General features: G+C 34.8%; 1 protein-coding gene across 1 annotated transcript in view; it reads right to left on the reverse strand.

The window, feature by feature from the left end:
- The window catches only part of LOC107648676, a 23,456-nt gene extending 4,760 nt beyond the window's left edge, over window positions 1–18,696 (reverse strand). The window contains exon 1 of the mRNA XM_016352487.2: window positions 18,679–18,696. The gene's annotated coding sequence lies outside the window, so the exon portion shown is untranslated. The remainder of the gene's footprint in view (window positions 1–18,678) is intronic.

Consider the following 19,821-nt stretch of genomic DNA (forward strand, 5'->3'; position numbering starts at 1 on the left):
AATAGATATTTTAAATTTTTTAAAGAAAAAATTTCAAGTGTAGATACATCATTATTTTGATTATTTTCCTTCCATCCTCAACCTTTCAGTTTTTTCGGTAAACGGCCTTTCATTTTTTTCAAGTGAATAACAAATGCAGTAAGCCCATACCGTTTTTTCTTTTGGGTAGCCCTAGCTTTGGTTATTGGGCTTTGCAAACAGAAGATCCAGGCAATATTAGAAAACTTGGTACTTTCTTCTTCTGGAAGATGGCTTAGCATTTGGGTTTAATAATTGGACTCCGTAGCCCAATATAGTAGCAGTGAGGAATGAATATTTAGAGTGCTTGAAACACATTAATATTCTAATTTGGATAAATTTAATTGAACCACTTTTTGAAATAAACTTTTTTTTTTACGTAATTGCAATATAATGCATGTTAATTGTTGAGCATCTTTCCTTAAAAATAACTGTAATTGTTTCTTTTTAAAATAAGCCATTATTAGAAAAAAGTAGTTACTAAAATAATAGTGTTTCAAGGGTTTTTTAATACTGTGATTTGGGTTTGAATATAAGATTCAAACTCCTTTTGGAGTAGCATTTGATATTTTTTGACGTTGAAGTATCGCCGTCTGATATCTTGATGAAGGTAGAAAGTGGTACCTGCAAGTAGGGGTGGCAAACGGGCTTAAATCCGCCGACCCGACCCGGCCCGCGTAACCCGCCAAAAAAGACGGGCTAGGCTAGGAAATTAGGACCGCCAAATAGTAAAAGCCTGACTAACCCGCACCGCTTAAATCGCGGGCTTTGGTGGGGCGGGGCGGGCTTCCCCGACGGGCTTAGTATTTTTTTTATCAAGGGGTATTTTTACAATTTTTTTTGCCAAAACCCAACTTTTCCCAACCCAACTTACAAGAAAATGAAGATGAAAATTGAGTGTTTTGGATTATGTTTATTTTGTTTTAGAGACTATTTATAATTATGTTTTGGATTATGTTTATTTTGCTTTGGGAACAATATTTATAATTACAAAGACTTTAATGTTTGTGAATATAAAAATTATAATTTATTTATACTTTTAGAAATTATAATAGTTAAAAGTAAAAAATAGAAGAGATTTTTTTTATATCTTTATATATATTATTTAATAGTTAAAAGTAAAAAAAAATGATATGTTGGGGCGGGGCGGGCTTCCTCGCTTGCCACCCCTACCTACAAGAGACTTCGATACTTAAGTTAGCAAAATTTTAGGCAAATTTTTTATGCAGAATAGAGTTTGAAGAATGCCTAACATGTCAGGATATTTATAGTTGTAAGTGGTGAGTAGATAACCACTTTATAAAGTGGTTTCACCTTTGATGGTGGATAATTATTCCCTTTTATTAGGGAGGTTCTTGAGATCTCGTTTCTAGATTAATACGAGATATCATAGGGTTAGTTGTAGGCTAGGGTATAAACAGTGTTCTTACTTGAGAACAAACTCTTGAGACCAAACTTCTTTAGGTCTAACTCAATCAATTTTAAGTCGGTCCTGATCTCTTGTAACTTTCTTTCATTCAAGTTGGGTTTACAATATGCCTTGAAAAATAAGTCGAGTACACGAGGTGATTCAAATATGAACGTTACGTCTTTTCGTAATCGTTCGAGTGTCATTTCGGTTATTTTGGTAACCGTGCGTGTCATTATATGTGGGATAAAATTACCGTTTTGTCCTTGGTGGTTATATATGTAACGACCCAATTTCTAACATGTCATGATCATATTAAAAGTAAGGTGTTATTGACCTATTTTTTTATTATCTATTTAATATTAAGCCTTTACGATATTATCACGTTCCAATTTTATCAGATGAAAGCTAATAAATTTTATTTTTATTCATTAATAACTGTTTGAAAAAGACTTTCAATCAATAATAATCATATAATTACTAGTAATACATTATAGTTAATCAATAAACAACATATACAAGTCTAACCGTCTGAAATAAAAGCTTCAACTAACAAGACGAGGAAAAAATAAATTTTAACAACTTAACTTGCAAACAAACTCTTCTAAGCTTCTACAGTTTCAAAAAGCCTTCACACCTGTAACTAAAAAAGTTGGAAAGAGGTGGTAAGAATTAGGGAGTTCTTAGTAGGGTTGGGGTTAGAAATTAAGTTCATTTTACTATTGTTAGCCAACTGCAACAAGTAATAGAATACATTTAACTTAACAAATATAGAACACAGAAGTCCAACAATCATAAAGTATATACAGAACACTTACACATATACACAGAAAATACATCACAGAGGAATACGCGCAAACAAGTATGATGCATGTCTAGCCCTACGCAAGCCATGAGCTCATGTGTCGGTTGCCTACCCGCTCCCGACATTACCCGGACAAAAGTCCCAGATATGACTTTCCATATGCATACAGTGTGTATATATGTCTTATGGCCAGACCGCATACAATGTGACTTTTAAATGTGTTGTAATATGCTTACATCCGAAAAACAGTTCATAATGTGTAGGCGTCCCCATTATACATTTGGCACTAAGGCTCAAACAACAATCATGCTTCATCTGCTCTCATGTGGAAAGCGGTCTTTTATAGTTTTTTTTTTCATCTTTGGCATCTGCTCTCCTGTAGCAGAAATATGCTCTTGTGTGACAGACATCCCTTTAGTTAATATATTATTTTCTTTTTTATTTTCTGCTCTCCTGTGGGAGAAGTTCTTTAGATTCTTTTAGTCTTTGTTCTTTACTCTACTGTGACGGAGATCCCTTTAGTGTTTTTCTTTTCTTATTTTTTCTTTTCTTTCTTCTTTTCTATCTTATCACTCTCTTTTACTTTCTTACATTTCAACAATATAAATTATCTCCGCACTCTTCTCTCGCCATTCCCAGAGTGTCTTATGAACAAAGAATCAAAGATTCTTAAATTAATTTTGTCTTTCTAAAATTTTTAAGGGGTATTTATATTTTAACCTTAAACTTTAAAATATTTTTCTTTTAATCCAATAATTTTATAAAATATCCATTTTACTCTTAAACTTTTGCTTATTACCCAAAATACGCATAAACTTATAAAATTACTATTTTTAACTACGATCTTTTATCAAAATACAATCTTATTCTAAAAAATAAACTGTGTTGGTGATCACACCTCCTCTTTAAAAATCGAACCTTCTTTTAATTTTTTTTCAAATTTTTTATTTGATTTTCAATCAATTTTTGAACTTCTTGGTTATCGATTTTCACAGAGTTCACCTTAACTTTTCAACCACCAAATCTTATCAATTTTTTTTTTATCAAGAACAAGCTTATAAACAACCTTTAAATCAACCAAAACAATTCGATTCTTGCTGTCCTCTTGAAGCCGAACTACAAGTCAATTTTCTTGAGCTTGTTGTGGAGAGATTGTCTCAATCCACTGTTGAGTTTGTTAAATAAACCCAAAATTTTAGGCAAAAAACAAGAATAAACTTCAAAAACCATAAAATTTCCATCAAAAATTTAGAAGTGTAAGTGGAGCATATCTCCAAGCATTTGACAGAAAAGCAAAAAAAAAAAATTCTTTTTTCAAGTAAGACAATGTTAAATCCTATAGAAAAATGCGAGACAATCAATGTAAGGGGTATATACCTTAGTGAGCTGGATAGAAGCATGAAAGGTGACTTGATTGATGAATTGATTCAAGAAGCCCTTAGTAAAAGAACCCTAAAGAATGCTCCATAACACTCAAATGGTGACAAAAAAGAGAAGCTAGCAGACACTTGTTCAACAGAAAGGATACTCTCGAATAACACCAAGAGAAAAGAGACCACTAAAGTTAGAGTTAAAATCTCTACCAACCACTCTCAAATATGTATTCCTTGGTGATAAGGACACTTACCCCGTGATAATAAATGCTTCACTGAATAAAGAGGAAGAAGTGACACTGTTGTAAATATTAAGAGAACATAAGACTACTATTGGGTGGACAATCAACGATCTGAAGGACATAAGCCCCACCATGTGCGTGCACAAGATATTACTTGAAGAAGATTCCAAACCTGTGGTGCAAGCACAAAGAATGCTCAATCCAACAATGAAGGAGGTTGTTCACAAAGAGGTAATGAAGCTATGGGATGCAAAAATCATATATCACATCTCCAACAGCCCATGGGTAAGTCTAGTACAAGTGGTTTCAAAGAAGGGAGGGTGATGAGCGGATAATTTATACGCTTTTTGGCATTATTTTTAGGTAGTTTTTAGTAGAATCTAGCTACTTTTTAGTATATTTTTATTAGTTTTCAAGAAAAATTCACATTTCTAGACTTTACTATGAGTTTGTGTGTTTTTCTGTGATTTCAGGTATTTTCTGGCTGAAATTGAGGGACCTGAGCAAAAATCTGATTCAGAGGCTGAAAGGACTACAAATGTTGTTGGATTCTGACCTCCCTGCACTCGAAATAGATTTTCCGGAGCTACAGAAACCCAATTGGCATGCTCTCAATTGCGTTGGAAAGTAGACATCCTGAAATTTTCAACAATATATAATAGTCCATACTTTATCCGAGTTTTGATAACGCAAACTGGAGTTTGAACGCCCAGTTTCTACCTTATTCTGGCGTTAAACGCCAGAACTGAGTTACAAGCTGGAGTTAAACACCCAAACTGGCACCAAAGCTGGCGTTCAACTCCAAGAAGAGTCTCTACACGTGAAAGTTTCAATGCTCAGCCCAAGCACACACCAAGTGGGTCCCGAAAGTGGATTTCTGCACTATCTGCACTTAGTTACTTATTTTCTGTAACCCTAGCTACTAGTTTAGTATAAAAACTACTTTTAGAGACTTATTTTACATCTTTGGATGTTTAGTCCTTAGAGCTTATGCCATATTGTACACGTTTGGAGGCTGGCCTCACGGCCATGCCTGGACCTTTCACTTATGTATTTTCAACGGTGGAGTTTCTACACCTCATAGATTAAGGTGTGGAGCTCTGCTATTCCTCATGAATTGATGTAAAGTACTATTGTTTTTCTATTCAATTCACGCTTATTCTTGTTCTAAGATATTCACTCGCACTTCAACCTGATGAATGTGATGATCCGTGACACTCATCATCATTCTCACCTATGAACGCGTGCCTGACAACCACTTCCGTTCTATCTGTGCTAGCTTGAGTGTGTATCTCTTAGCCTCCTGGTTCCCGATCAGAGTCTTCGTGGTATAGGCTAGAATTATTGGCGGCCATTCCTGAGATCCGAAATGTCTAAACCTTGTCTGTGGTATTCCGAGCAGGATCTGGGAAGGGATGACTGTGACGAGCTTCAAACTCGCGAGTGTTGGGCGTAGTGACAGACGCAAAAGGATCAATGGATCCTATTCCAACATGAGTGAGAACCGACAGATGATTAGCCGTGCAGTGACAGCGCATTTGGACCATTTTCACTGAGAAGACGGACGGTAGCCATTGACAACGGTGATCTCCAACATACAGCTTGCCATGGAAAGGAATATGAATGATTGGATGAAGGCAATAGAAAAGCAGAGGTTCAGAAGGAACAAAGCATCTTCATACGATTATCTGAAATCCCACCAATGAATTACATAAGTGCTTCGATCTTATTTTATATTTTAATTATATTTTAATTCTCAAAACCTCATAACCATTTGAATCTGCCTGACTGAGATTTACAAGATGACCATAGCTTGCTTCAAGCCGACAATTTCTGTGGGATCGACCCTTACTCACGTAAGGTTTATTACTTGGACGACCCAGTGCACTTGCTGGTTAGTTGTGTGGAGTTCTGAAAAGAGTTGAGATTAAGATCGTGCGTACCAAGTTTTTGGCGCCGTTTCAGAGATCACAATTTTGTGCACCAGAGGGATGATGGTAATCTCTAATGAAAAAAATGAATTGATCTCTGTGAGAACGGTCACTGGTGGGAGAATGTGTATTGACTACCAGAGACTCAACATGGAAATAAGGAAGAACCACTTCTCTCTCCCATTCATTGATCAAATGTTGGAAAGGCTTGTTGGTCATGCATTTTATTGCTTTTTTTATAGGTATTCGGGATACAACCAAATTGTGATTGACCCCTTTAATCAAGAAAAGACCGCATTCATATGCTCTTATGGAGCTTTTGCCTATCGGAGAATGGCCTTCGAGTTGTGTAATGCACCCACCATTTTTCATTTATGGAGAATGCCCTTCGGGTTGTGTAATGCCCTTCTTTCTATTTTTTCTGATACGGTAGAAAAATTCATAGAAGTATTTTTGGATGATTTTTCTATATTTGGTGACACATTTAACACTTGTTTACACCACTTATCCCTAGTTTTAAAAAAGTGCCAGAAAACAAACCTAGTTTTAAACTGAAAAAATTGTCATTTTATGATCATGGAAGAAATTGTTCTTAGACATCGGATCTCAATTAAGGGCATAAAATTTGATAAAGCTAAAGTGGAGGTAATTGAAAATTTACCTCCACCAGTGAATGTGAAGACAATTTGAAGTTTTTTGGGATATGTTGGCTTTTATAGGAGATTTGTAAAAGATTTTTCAAAAATTACAAAACTACTCAGTATTTTATTAATCAAAGAAGTCTCATTGGTTTTCAATAGAGAATTCCTACATGTCTTTAAATTTTTGTAAGCCAAGCTTGTGTGTGCACCAATAATTGACCCATTTGATTGGTTAGCATTATTTGAATTAATGTGTGATGCTAGTGACTATGTCATAAGTGCAGTCTTGGGGCAAAGAAAAGACAAGTTATTACATGTAATTTATTATACAATTAGTGTTTTAAACAATACACACGAAAATTACACAACAACTGAAAAAAAGTTGTTAGCCGTAATATTTGCTTTTGATAAATTTAGATCTTATTTAATTGGTTCAAAAGTAACAGTCTACACTAATCATTCTGCTCTTAAGTATCTTTTGCTAAATAGAATGTCAAACCAAGATGGATAAGATGGGTGTTGTTATTTCAAGAATTCGATGTTGAAATCTGGGATAGGAAAGCACAGAGAGTCCTGTAGCAGACCACTTATCTAGGATTCTCAAAAAATTTAAGCACTACAAATACTCCTCAAAGAAGAATTCTCATATAAACAACTCTTAGCCATTAGAGTTATACCATGGTTTGCTGACATGGCTAACTATAAGGCTGGAAGAATCATCTCTAAGGAATTTAATTGGAATCAAAGAAGAAAGCTAATTCATGACTCCTTCTACTTCATATGGGATAACCCATATTTATTCAAACGATATTCTAACAACATCATATGGAGGTGCATTTTCGAAGAAGAGATCCAAGGTGTACTATGACTCTGCCACAGTTCAGACTATGGTGGCCATTTTAATGGAAAAATGACGGTGGCTAAAGTACTTTAAAGTAGCCTTTATTGGCCCACTCTCTTCAAGAGTGTCCGATCCTTTGTTGAAAAATGTAATAGATGCCAGAGATTTGGAAACCTATCTCGAAGACATGAGATGCCATAAAATTTTATACTTGAAGTGGCATTGTTTGATGTATGAGGAGTTGATTCATGGAACCTTTTTCCTCCTCAAACTCAAACCTCTACATATTAGTGGTCGTTGATTATGTATCCAAGTGGGTGAAATCCATTTCCTCACTTACTGATGATGCTAGAATGATGATTGGATTTTTAAAAAAGAAAATCTTCAATAGATTTTGGGTTCCAAGAACACTAATTAGTGATGGAGGAACACATTTCTATAATAAACAACTCGAAGCTCTTCTTAAAAAATGTGGGGTAAGATATAAGATGGTAACTCCATATCATTCGCAAACCAATGGACAAGTGGAGGTATCCAACAGAGAACTGAAAAAAATCTTGGAAAAGTTGATCAATTCCTCTAGAAAGGACTAGTCCAAAAAAAATTAGAAATGTCCTCTTGGCTTACCGGATATCTTTTAAAACCCCAATCGGAATATCACCATACCAATTGGTTTATGGCAAAGCATGCCATTTATTGGTTGGGTTGGAGCATAGAGCGTTTTGGGCAATCAAGTTCTTAAACTATGATGCCAAATCAGTGGGTGAGAAGATACTTCTTCAACTTGATGAGCTTGATAAATTTTGAGATCAAGCTTATGATAATGCTCAACTATACAAAGAAAGAACAAAGAGGTAGCATGACAAGAAAATCCTCTCAAAAGACTTTGAACTGGGTCAAAAAGTCTTATTATTCAACTCACGGTTGAAGCTATTTTTCGAAAAATTGAAAACAATATGGTCTGGACCATTCATAATAAGTAAAATGTCCCACTATGTTGGAGAAAAATACTAGAAGAAAGTTTGTAGTTAACAGACAAAGATTGAAGTATATCTTGGAGAAAAAGTAAATTGATAGAAATCGACCTAACTCCTATCTTAAGAAGCATCAATTGTCAAGCTAATTATGTTAAAAGAGCACTTGTTGGGAGGAAACCTAACCCATTAGTATCCTATACCAATTCCTTCATCTATCTTGTTTTTTTTAGTTAATCATAAAATCTGTGAAGAAAATAGAGAAAATCAACTCCTGGGAGAAATGGCACCCAACGCTAGCTAGCAAATTCACTCCCAGGGGAGCTGGCTAATGCGTGAGCATCATTCTCTTATTTTCTTCTTATTTTCTAGTTAAATTAAAGTAGAACTTAGTGAGTTTAAGTATATTTTAGGGTTAAAATACTCTTTGGATGCTACTTTGAGTTATTTTGGTATTTTGATTATTTCAGATGAAATTCGAATCAATTTTGCAGTGTTTTGAGCAAGAAAAGAGAAGACTTAGAGCTGCCCAGTAGGGCGTTAAACGCCAAGCTGGTATTTAGCGCCAGCAACTCAGCAAGATTAGAAGCGTTCTTCCCCTTTTGGGTGCTAAATGCCAAGCCTGGCGTTTAGTGCCAGGCAATCCGGATCAAACTTCACTCTTGGAGCATCTTTAGTTGGATTTAGCTTTTAATTATTGTTTTATCTTTTAATTTTGTAATTTTTATTTACAAACAAAATTTTTTAGATTTAGAATTTATTATTTTATTTTAGTTTCAAATCAAATTAGGTTAGATATAAAAGGGAAAAGATTCATCCTTTGGGGGAATCTTCTCACTTCCACACTTTCACACTTTTCAGAACCCTGATTTTTTCTCTGAAGCATGAGCTACTAAACCTCCTTGGTTAAGGTTAGGAGCTCTGTTTATTTCTATGGATTGAGACTATTACTTTTTTATTTTAATTAATGTATTGATTCAATTTCAAGGATTACTTTTGTGCTTCATTTTATGAATCTAGTGGTGGGAGGTTCCTGAATCAGCATACCAAAATGCTTCAGAAACAGCAGAGGGTGTAAATCCTGAGTAATTAGTGAATAATTAGTTAATAAATTAATTATTAATAAAATAAATTAGAAAATGGAATTTTATAATTTAGTGAGGTAAAACTAATTAAAATAAGAATTTTGACACTAATTTTAAAGAATTTAGCCCAAGATTAGGTCAAACGGGCCGAACCGAACAAACCGGGCCTATAATGGGCCCAAGGCCCAATCCAACCCTTATATATGAAGAGACTCAGCTCTTCTTCTTTCCCGAATCAAGGAAACACCCTGCAAAGCAACGGAGAGGGGGAGAAACATGCAAACCCTCACCCAAATCTTCAATCCAACGTAACTTCTGATTTGGAGTTCCAATTGACGAGCCGTCAGCGACCACGCGTTCGTCTCAGAATTCTCTACAAAGTTCACTAACTAATTTGGTAAGAAAACTAATTTTTCTCACCCAGGTTCTCCCTCTTCAGTTTTGAAATTCAAGAGTTTTAGAATTGAGAATTTTGATATTTTGATATTTTAGGATCGAATTAGCTTGCGAAAATTTTTGGGTGTTGTTCTATTAGTCCATGGGTAAGGTAAGAAGCTACTAAACCTTGGTGAATTTCCAATTTAGTAGACCCTATGTTGAATTATGATGAAATTGTATATTATTAGATTAGATGTTTAAAGTTTGAAGTAATTGGTGGTGTCGGTAAGCTGAATTTAGGCTGTGGTAATTGAACTCCATCCGGCGCACTATTTGGAGCTTTGGATATTTACAGAACGGTGATAATTATGGTGTTCTGAGCATTAGGCAAAAATTGGCCAAGGTATTATTTTGGTTTCTCGTATATAATATGTAATGTGTCGTGAAAACTTAAGCTAGTTAACACATAGGATAAGTTGAATTGATTGTTGGTTGTTGAATTAAATTGTTGATTGGGATGCGTTAAGGATAATTATTGAATAGACGTTATGGAATTGGTTAAGTGGATTATGAGGTGTTGAATGTTGAGTTGTCTGTGAGAATATGTTGTTTGTGACAATTGATGATGATATTAAATGATGATAATGATAGTAGGATGACTTGTGAATTGTGTTGCATTGGTTTGTGAAATTGTATATGACGAAAATGCTAAGAATTGGGTATTTGCATGTGATGGAAGAGATGGAATAGGTATGAGACTGTTTTGTACACAATCAGTGCTGAGATTGGAGTGAGTTATTAGTTTTTGAAAGGAACTTGGTGAAAATAGAGATTTGAGGAACTTTGTGAAAATCTGGATTTTAGCCAAAATTTGGCGGGCCATAACTTGGTTTTCAGACCCCTAAATTGTTTCAAACTTATTTCATATAAAAATTGGGTCCGTGAAGTTTACACCGTTTGAAAAATGAGTGAAAAATATTTTAAAACGAGAAGGTTATGAGCGTCGGAAGTTTGATATGTAAAGCCGAAATTCTGCAGCATTCAGCATTGTTGCTGTTCTGCATTGTATGTGTACGCGGACAAGGCAATGCGTACGCGTGACACCTATTTTTAGCAAACTTAATTTTATGTTTTAAAACCTAATTTCGAACCTCTAAACCTCTATTTTCACTCTTTTAGCCCCTAAACCTTAGTTGTATGCTTAGTGATCAGGTGAAGTTAGGAAGGAGTGATATCTTGGAAGAGAAGAAAGCTTGAAAACATGATGAATCATAGTTGAGAAGTGTGAAAGTGTTATGCAATTGATGAATATTTGATCATAATGATATGATGTTTGATGATTGAACTGAGATGGAATGAATGAATGTATGTTTGAGATACCTGGGTAGTAGCAAGGATGATAGTTCGTCCTGCTTGCTCCAGGTTAGTGATTATGACACCTGGGTAGTAACAGCAGTAGTGGATTATTCCACTTGCTCCAGGTTGAGCTTTTGAACACCCGCTTGAGTAGTAGCCGTAGTAGTGGTTATTCCACTGGTTCTGGGTTAAGCGAGTAGTAGCAAAGGGTTTGTATCTCAAACCCACTTGCTCTGCATGGGTGTTTCAGTCCATGGTTAGCTACCAGGATATGTCGGATTGGCTATATAACCGACAGATGATATCATCAGCCATAGGACAGGCATTTATCATATGCATTTCGTTTGGGTGTGCATTTCCTTGGCTTGCTTAATTACTTATTCATGTTAATTGCTAACTTCCTACTTGTTATATATGTTTTCTTTATGTGCTTGACTTGTCTGTTTTTCTTGTCTGTGTATCGAAGTTGGAGGATTAGAGGAAAGGCAGAGGATTGAGGGTTTTGATTAGGTTTTGATCAAGTTTAAACCTTAGATGACCTACCCAACTTATGGTTTTCAATTTATTACCTTTAAGTTTTATAATCTGAGTGTCGGCAGTCTAGGATTGCCTCTGGCTTTCTTGGGACCTTATTTATTATATATGTGGGCACCTTAACCATACTGAGAACCTCCGGTTCTCACCTCATATGATATTGTTGTTTTTAGATGCAGGTCGAGAATCACTTCGATGAGCATCTGGAGTTTCCTCTGCAAGCGAAGTTGGTTATCCTGGGATTACTGTATTTGTTTTATACTTTGTATATATGGATATAGATTTTTCACCCTTGTATTTTATATTTTGTCCCTCCTAGAAGTTGACTTTGAGAAATAGATATTTTGTCATATATTTGGGGTTACTCTTTTGGGTTTTATATGTGTGTGTGTGTGTGTGTGTGTATTTTCTTTGGCCGGTTCTAGTTTCGTGAGCTGAGTCAGAAGCCTTACTATATGTATCTTTGGAATTCTTCTCTCATATTTATCGCTTAAGCGAGTGATGCGATTTTCTATTTAACACTTTACTTAATTTTTATTCACAGGCTTCTACTTAAAATTCCATTTCACCTATATTATATATATGATTTTACTTTAGAGGTCATAATACCTTGCCACCTCAGTTTGATGACTGAAGCATAAAACTCTGTGTGGTAGGGTGTTACAAACAACAGCTTGAAAGTAAATTCCTCCTAAATCGTTAATTACTTGAACTAATCGGGATACGTAATGTATAATCCTCTTAACTTTAGGTAATTAGAGTTTTTGTGGCCATAAACTAGAATTGAACCTAACCCTCTAATCGAAATTAAGTGACCAAGACATTGGCGATTAACTAGGTTATAGTAGACTAAATCACTAAGACATTAGAGTTTAGTCACTGATAGTTTGCCATTAAATGAATCTTGCAAGATTAAAATAGTTAGTAATAAAACTTAATTCGGAAAAGTAAACATCTCCGAATCCTTAATTGTTTTCTCTCACAGATTTCACACCATTCTCACTGTTTGCTTTCTCACTTTTTGAATTACTGTTTAATGCTTTTGAAACTCAAAACATCACTTTCTGCTTGCCTAACTAAGGAATCATTTGACCATAGTTGCTTAGTCCATTAATTCTCGTGGGATCGACCCTCACTCACTTGAGATATTACTTGGTACGACCCGGTGCACTTGCCAGTTAGTTTGTGGATCTAAAAATTCCGCACCACTGGCACCCAGCGCCAAGTGAAGAAGCCTAGCACCCAATCAAAGGGAACTCCCAGGGGGAGCAGGAACCCAGTGCCATCTTATGAAGCCTGGAACCTTCATGGCATTAAAGGGCTGGCGTCCAACGCTTACTTTGGGAGCTCAACGTCAATGTTTAAAGCTCCTCTTGAGCCTGGCGCCAAAGGTGCAAGCCAGGCGCCTTAGTGGCATTCTCCATCATAGAATTTTGAATTCAAAAATTTGGTTTCAAAATTTTGCATGCATAATTTTCTATGTTTTAACCACCATCCTTAAATTTTTTCTCATCATAACCCCTCTGCAGACACACATACCTCTTCATTTAAACTTAAAGTTCTGACAATTCTCTAAGTTTAGTGTGTGTAGGAAAACAAGGGAACAGTTGATATGGAGGATGAGGAAGATGATAATAATGAATAAACTTGGTAATTTTACTTTATTTTTGGTGGTTAGTTTTCTTTCGTGTTCTTTTCTTTCTTTTACTTTGTTTTTATTTTTTTTATACATCTTGTTTCTTTTTTTATTTTCATTGTTCTTTTTAGCGCTTATAACTTGTACTTGTTCTCTGCCAATCCACTGACATAACGGGAGTGATTTTTAATGAAAAGAATTTGAATAACAAGGAAGTGTAATTAAAACGTGGTGATTATTAGTAGTATGATTATATTTCATGGACCTAAAGTATTTGAACAGATCTTGAGAAAGAGGGAGATAGAATCTCTAGAAATAAAGTTTTGGAGAATATTATAAGATTCTAACGTCTAATTCCTTGAAGCAGTTATAAAAAAAGGTATGGAAAGATAAAAAGTTCTAAAGCTATAAGGCTCTGAGCACCAATGACTAGAGGCAGTTATATGCCGGTGATGCTTATTATTTTAAGGAAAGATTTGGACAAGTAAATTCGAGGAATGTCTCATCACCTGATAACTTGGGTCAACTTGCTCGATATTGTCAATTGAAAGTCCACATTAAAGAGTTGCCATGAAACAAAACATTTAGAGTTCAAAGAGGCTCTCAAAATCTATGTTTGGATGAACAAATTCCTAATTATATACTTGTGGTGTGACTGTGTCAAAGAGAGACTTGGGTAATTAGATCTGAAGGGTGCTTTATCACTCGGTAACTTGGGCAATCTAGCCCGAGATTATCGATTGTAAACCCATTAAGAGCTACCTTGAGACAAAGCACCTAAAGTCAAGAACTTCAAACATCTTTTCTCGGTTAAATTGCTAAGTAAACTGCTTCAAGGATCATACAATTTTAAAAGGACTTTCATAATACAATCCGGAATTCAGTTCTTGAAGATTCTTGATTCCTAAGTTTGCAAGGCTCATAAGATAAGAGAAGCCCGCTTATAATCACAGAGATCATTACGAACCCCACTTTTATTTGGACTTGAATTTATAAACTCTCCAATTCTTTTCATTAAGATAAACTCTATTTACTTTTCTTTTTGCTTGAGGACAAGAAAAGTTTAAGTTTGGAGTTGTGATTCCTAGGTATTTTTAGTTGTTTTTAAGTTTCTTTTTTATTATATTTCTTAGAATTAAATCAAAGTTCTTATGTTTTTAGCGAAGTTTTTATGACAAATCATATGTTTGGAGTTGTTTCGAATTATTGTGCTTTCATGCCATCTTTAAGAAAATCAGGATGAAATTTATTATGAAAACATAAGTGCACTTCAAGAGAAGCTGGCACCAGGCTTCAAGAGGTCAAGTCCAGTGCCCAATCTCCAAGCTGGGTGCCCAAAATCCCAAGCCTAGCGCCCAAGACAAGCGCTGTAACACACACACACACAAAATTTAGAATGAAGTATTAACCGAGAAGCCTGAAAGGATTTAAAAGAAAATGCGAGCGTAACACACATGTATCGATGAAAAGCGTTCGGATAAGCGGGGTAAAATAAGATACAAAGGAAGAATAGAATATATATATATAAGCATAAGTATAATAGCTGCTAGTCATGACCTGCAAAATTTAGGTTGGTTAGGGTTACAATACTAAAAGAAGTTGATAACAATATTTTCTATCTCTCCCAAACATATCAAAGCCTCTATAAGCAAGGTTTCCAAAATAAAGATACATATACATCGTTAATGTTTTTCAAATTAAGGGGAGAGATTCTAAACAAAATACAAAGCAGAGGTAAAATAATTTTTTCCGTCTTCCAGACGAATTCCACCTCACTACGAAACACCAGGACCTGCATCTGAAAAATAAAGAATATATACGGAATGAGAACTCCCGACCCATAGGTTTCCAATACGGTAAACATGTCAAATAAATACAATATAAGGTAATAGGAACTCTCTAAACAATCTTAAACTTCCACATAACAATCTTTTCATCCTAGGTTCCCACTAATCCATGATTAGGCAACTATCTTAAAGGATTCTACTCTAATTCCTCTTCCTCTTTATTTCCATAATTCACTAACTTTGACCACAACAACCCTCAGATAGTTCCAACTCAGTGATTCTATCTCAACACATCAAATCTCCACCCGGAGCAAGTGGAATCACTCTACTGCATCTACCTAGGGAGCTTAAATAATCTCATTCAATATTTATCTCTATTTTTCAATCATTTCATCATTTTATAGTTTAAATAAAATATTTAATTATTAAATTTAAAAATGCAAAAAATAAAAAATTGAGTTTTTTAAAATTTTAATTTTTTAAAAAATATATATTTTATTTTTTTATTTTTTTATTCATCGGATAATGCTATTTTTTCACAAATTTATTCACTGGCTAAAACACCACCTGGTGGACTTTTAAGCACAGCCCTCAACGTCAACTGATACTAGCATGAGGGACCTCTCAAATATGCAAACACAAGCAAGACAAATAAATAAACCACAAGTATAGTCAAGTAAAGTAATTAGCACAAAGTCATTTCATATGCACAAATTAACAAACCAAAAGTAATAGCAAACCCAAATAAAACAATCAAGTGCAAATGATGCATGTCTACTCTATGGCTAATGAGCTCATCTGTCGATTATACAGCAAGAACCCGACACACCCGGTAGCTAACCCAGATATCGTCTCTCAACACAAAGGGAATCCTCAACCTTTCAGGAGGGAATCCTTAACCTCCCAGTTAGAGAGAGACTATGATGTAACGATAGGAAATCTTCAACTTCATTCGTTCATACCACAGCCAAAAATTGAATAAAAGGGAATACTCAACCCTCTCCATTAAATTCTCCGATGTAACAAGAGAGAAAATCCTCAACCTCACTTGCCCACCGCAACAAGAGAGGGAATCCTCGACCTCAACTTGTCTCTCGCAGCAAGAGAGAGAATCCTCAATCTCAACTTGCCTATACGTGAGAGGGACAAAGCCATCGTTCTCATTATATCAATTCTCAATCTCAACTATAATCATAACACAAGAGAGGGAATCTTCAACCTCAACTCACCTATTCATTCTGGGATATAGTGCTCGCCATACTCTTGGGATATAGTGCCTGTCACACTTCTCAATCATAATCTCATCATAATCTTCATTTCTCGTATATAACATATAATCCAGAGGGAATTCTCAACCTCTCCAATCCGTCATCAATTTACCAAACTCAGGCTCCCTACTCCCCATCATTTATTATCAAACTCATTCTCAATATTATTTCACTTCATTCATAGTCATAGTCGGAATCAATAATAATCATCTCTTATTATTATAATTATTCCCATCTTTCTCAATTAAATTAATCATCATCTTTCCTCATCATCATGATCATCCTCATCATCCTTAATCAAAATCAATCATCATCTTTTCTCATTATCATAACCATTCTCACCATGTTTAATCATAATCAACCATCCTCATTTCTCGTCATCTTAATCATTCTCATTATAATCAATCTTACTCATCTGTCATTACATTTAATACATCTTTCATTAATTCACTAAATCAACCCATACATTCTCATTCTTAACTCTTCTAGCTTTTATTACACCAACACTAGACTCATAACAGGGTTTATAGAGGTTTAGAAGTATCAAAGAATGGCTGAGAACTTAAAAATTCAATTTTCAGAAAAACAGGGGTGGTCGCGTACTCAAGTCCCTTTTTACGTACGCATGAGTGTAAAACGACATGGTCACGTACGTGAGAGAACTTCGCGTACGCATGAGTGTTTTCGTGTACACATGCATACCAGGTTTTCAAGTAGCTGATATGTTGCAGAATTCAGTTTCTTAACCCAATTTTTAAACTTTTACAATTTTTTGTACAAAATTTTTTTCAACCATTCTTAAACCATTGGAAAGATTATTGAATAATTTTTCATAAAAATATAGTTTCGTTGAATTCCCAACTCCAAGGACAATGTTACAGCTTGCCGAAGTTAGTCAAAGATCCATTTTTATCCAAAAATATAATCTTTCAATTTTCTCAAACTTCATAAACTCTTTATCCCAAAACAAACCAAAACTATACTAAAGCAATCCCTACATAGTCTCAACATACATATCATCATTCTCTACCATCCTAACCATTCATCACCTAGAAATTTAACTTCCAATTATAAAATCATCAAAGCCTCATTTCACTGACAACAAATTCTACAATCTCAAACTCAATCACAAACCTAATCATTCATTCCAACAATTTCCATCATCATTCAATAACTACCAACCTGTGATGCACGGACACTGACACGGACACGAGACACGACACGAAACACGCAGACACACAAATTTTAAAATCTTATAAGACACGGAAACAAGGCATATATATAAAATATAAAGTATTTTTTAGATAAATTACAATAAAATTTTGATATTTTATTGATATGAAAATATAAAATAATGTTTTAACTATTTTTAATGTCTTCTTTTAACTATATAAAAGTATTTAAAATAATTTTGTTTTAATAAATAATAATATATATTACTTCTAAACTCATTCAAGAACACATGTTAAGAATAAGGCTGGACACGCTGACACGTGATGGCATTTAGGTGTGTCCAAGTTTGTCAGGAGAAGAATTTTTTATTAAGACACGATTGGACATGGTAGACACGAGTATTGGACAAGTGTTGATGAGTGTCGTGTCCAAAATGTGTCCGACACACGGACATGACAACTCAACGAAGTGTCTGTGCTTCATAGCTACCAACCCAATCATAATTTCACATCATATCCTCACATTCCAATTCATCAACTCATCAATATGTCAACTCATCAATTTCATCATTTTCAATCAATAACTCATAAACAACCAATTATCACTCCCAATCAAATCCATCAACTCATCAATTACAACATGTTAATTTCATCCAATCATGCAATTCAATCATATTCCTAGGGGTATCTAGCCTAGGACTTCATATCACATTATATGGTATTTAAATAAAACTTAAATCGTACCTTAGCCAATTTCTCTCAAGCTAAAAATTATCAAAGATTCCTTTTTCCACAAGCTTCCAAGTTCAGCCAACAAAGCCCAATATCAAGCACTCCAAATCACCAACTCAACACCAATCAACATATATTCAATCTAAATTCATACATTGTACCGAAATCAACACTAGAGTTTATCAAATTCAACTAACCACAAAGATTTAGTGATTTCTTACCTTGTCCAACATTGCTTGAGGTAAAACTCACCAATCACCCAAGTCAGATTACACCTAAACCACCAAAACCATGAAAACTTAATTTTCCAAAGCCAGATATGCGAATTCAAAGAGAAGGGAGAACTGGGCGAGAAATTTTGAATTACTTAACACTTTGTTTCGATAGAATCAAAAGGCTCGACGAGAGCATCACGTGACTATAAACAACTCGTCAATCGAAACTCTGGATAAAAAATTATGAGCGATTGAAATGAATAGTGAGTTAAGGTTTCTCACTTCTCTCTCTCTCAATCCATTTTCCTCTCACTCTTTCAATGCAATGTGCTGAAATGGCTATTGTTTGGAGTGTTATATATGTGGACTTGGGCCCGATTCACTTGTTTTAGCCCGTTAGCCCAATTTTGGGGTAAAACCTTTAAGATTAGTGTTTTCATTTCTAATTATTTTCATTTCTCCAATTATAAACGTTAACTTCTTAACTTGTTCACTCATAAATTAATTTTCTCAGTCACCATACCAGGCAAATTTAAGCTAGTACAGTTGGCTAAAATACTAGTACAGATTTTTACGCATATTTTCGCAAAAAATTATATTTTCCCACTCGAAAAAATCCGCTAAATCTAAGTATCATCGTTAAATTTTCAAATTATGAATTCTAAATTTTTCAACCCCTTTGACCTATATTTAATTAATTACTTATTTTAATTTAATGATTAATTATCCAATTCATCCTTTTATAATTTTCCGGGTCTTACAGGCGCCCAACACCCCTACTTCAAACTGGGAGTCCAATCTCCAAGGCCAGCTCTAAGGTACTGGCGCCCAGCGGCATACTTCCAAGCTGGACGTCCAACCACGAAGCCCAATGCCAGGACTTTGCACCCAGTGCCCCTGCACCCTAGCTGTGCGCCCAATTCTTCAAGCCCAACACCCAAATCTGGAGTCGAGCGCCAAGTCCAACTTCACTCCTAGAAAGCTCTAAAATAACCCAAGATTCAAGATTTAAATTATTAGTTGGCATTAACTTCTTCTAGGACGATAGATTTGGTTTTTAGGATTTAGTTTAGGATAGATTTGAATTATTGTTTTCAATTTAAATAAGTAGTTATCTTATCCTTTGGATGTATAGAAGATAAGATTAGTTTTTGAATTTCAAATAGTTAGGAAATTCGATTATAAATAAGTGAACAAGGTTCACATCTAGAGATCAAAGAGTCTACGGATCAAAAAACTCTTTAGTTTTACGTAATTTTCTTTTCTACTATGAGTAACTAAACCTCATTTCGTTAAAGATTAGTAGCTCTATTTGATTTTATGGATTAGTAATGCAAGTATTTTCTTTATTTTGATACATGTTTTTTCTACTTTTCAAGATTAAGTTTCGTTCTTTATCTTTAAATGTTAAAAGTATTGGAAAAT

This window comes from Arachis ipaensis, chromosome B06 (assembly GCF_000816755.2).
Source record: "Arachis ipaensis cultivar K30076 chromosome B06, Araip1.1, whole genome shotgun sequence".
Classification (NCBI taxonomy): Eukaryota; Viridiplantae; Streptophyta; class Magnoliopsida; order Fabales; family Fabaceae; genus Arachis; species Arachis ipaensis.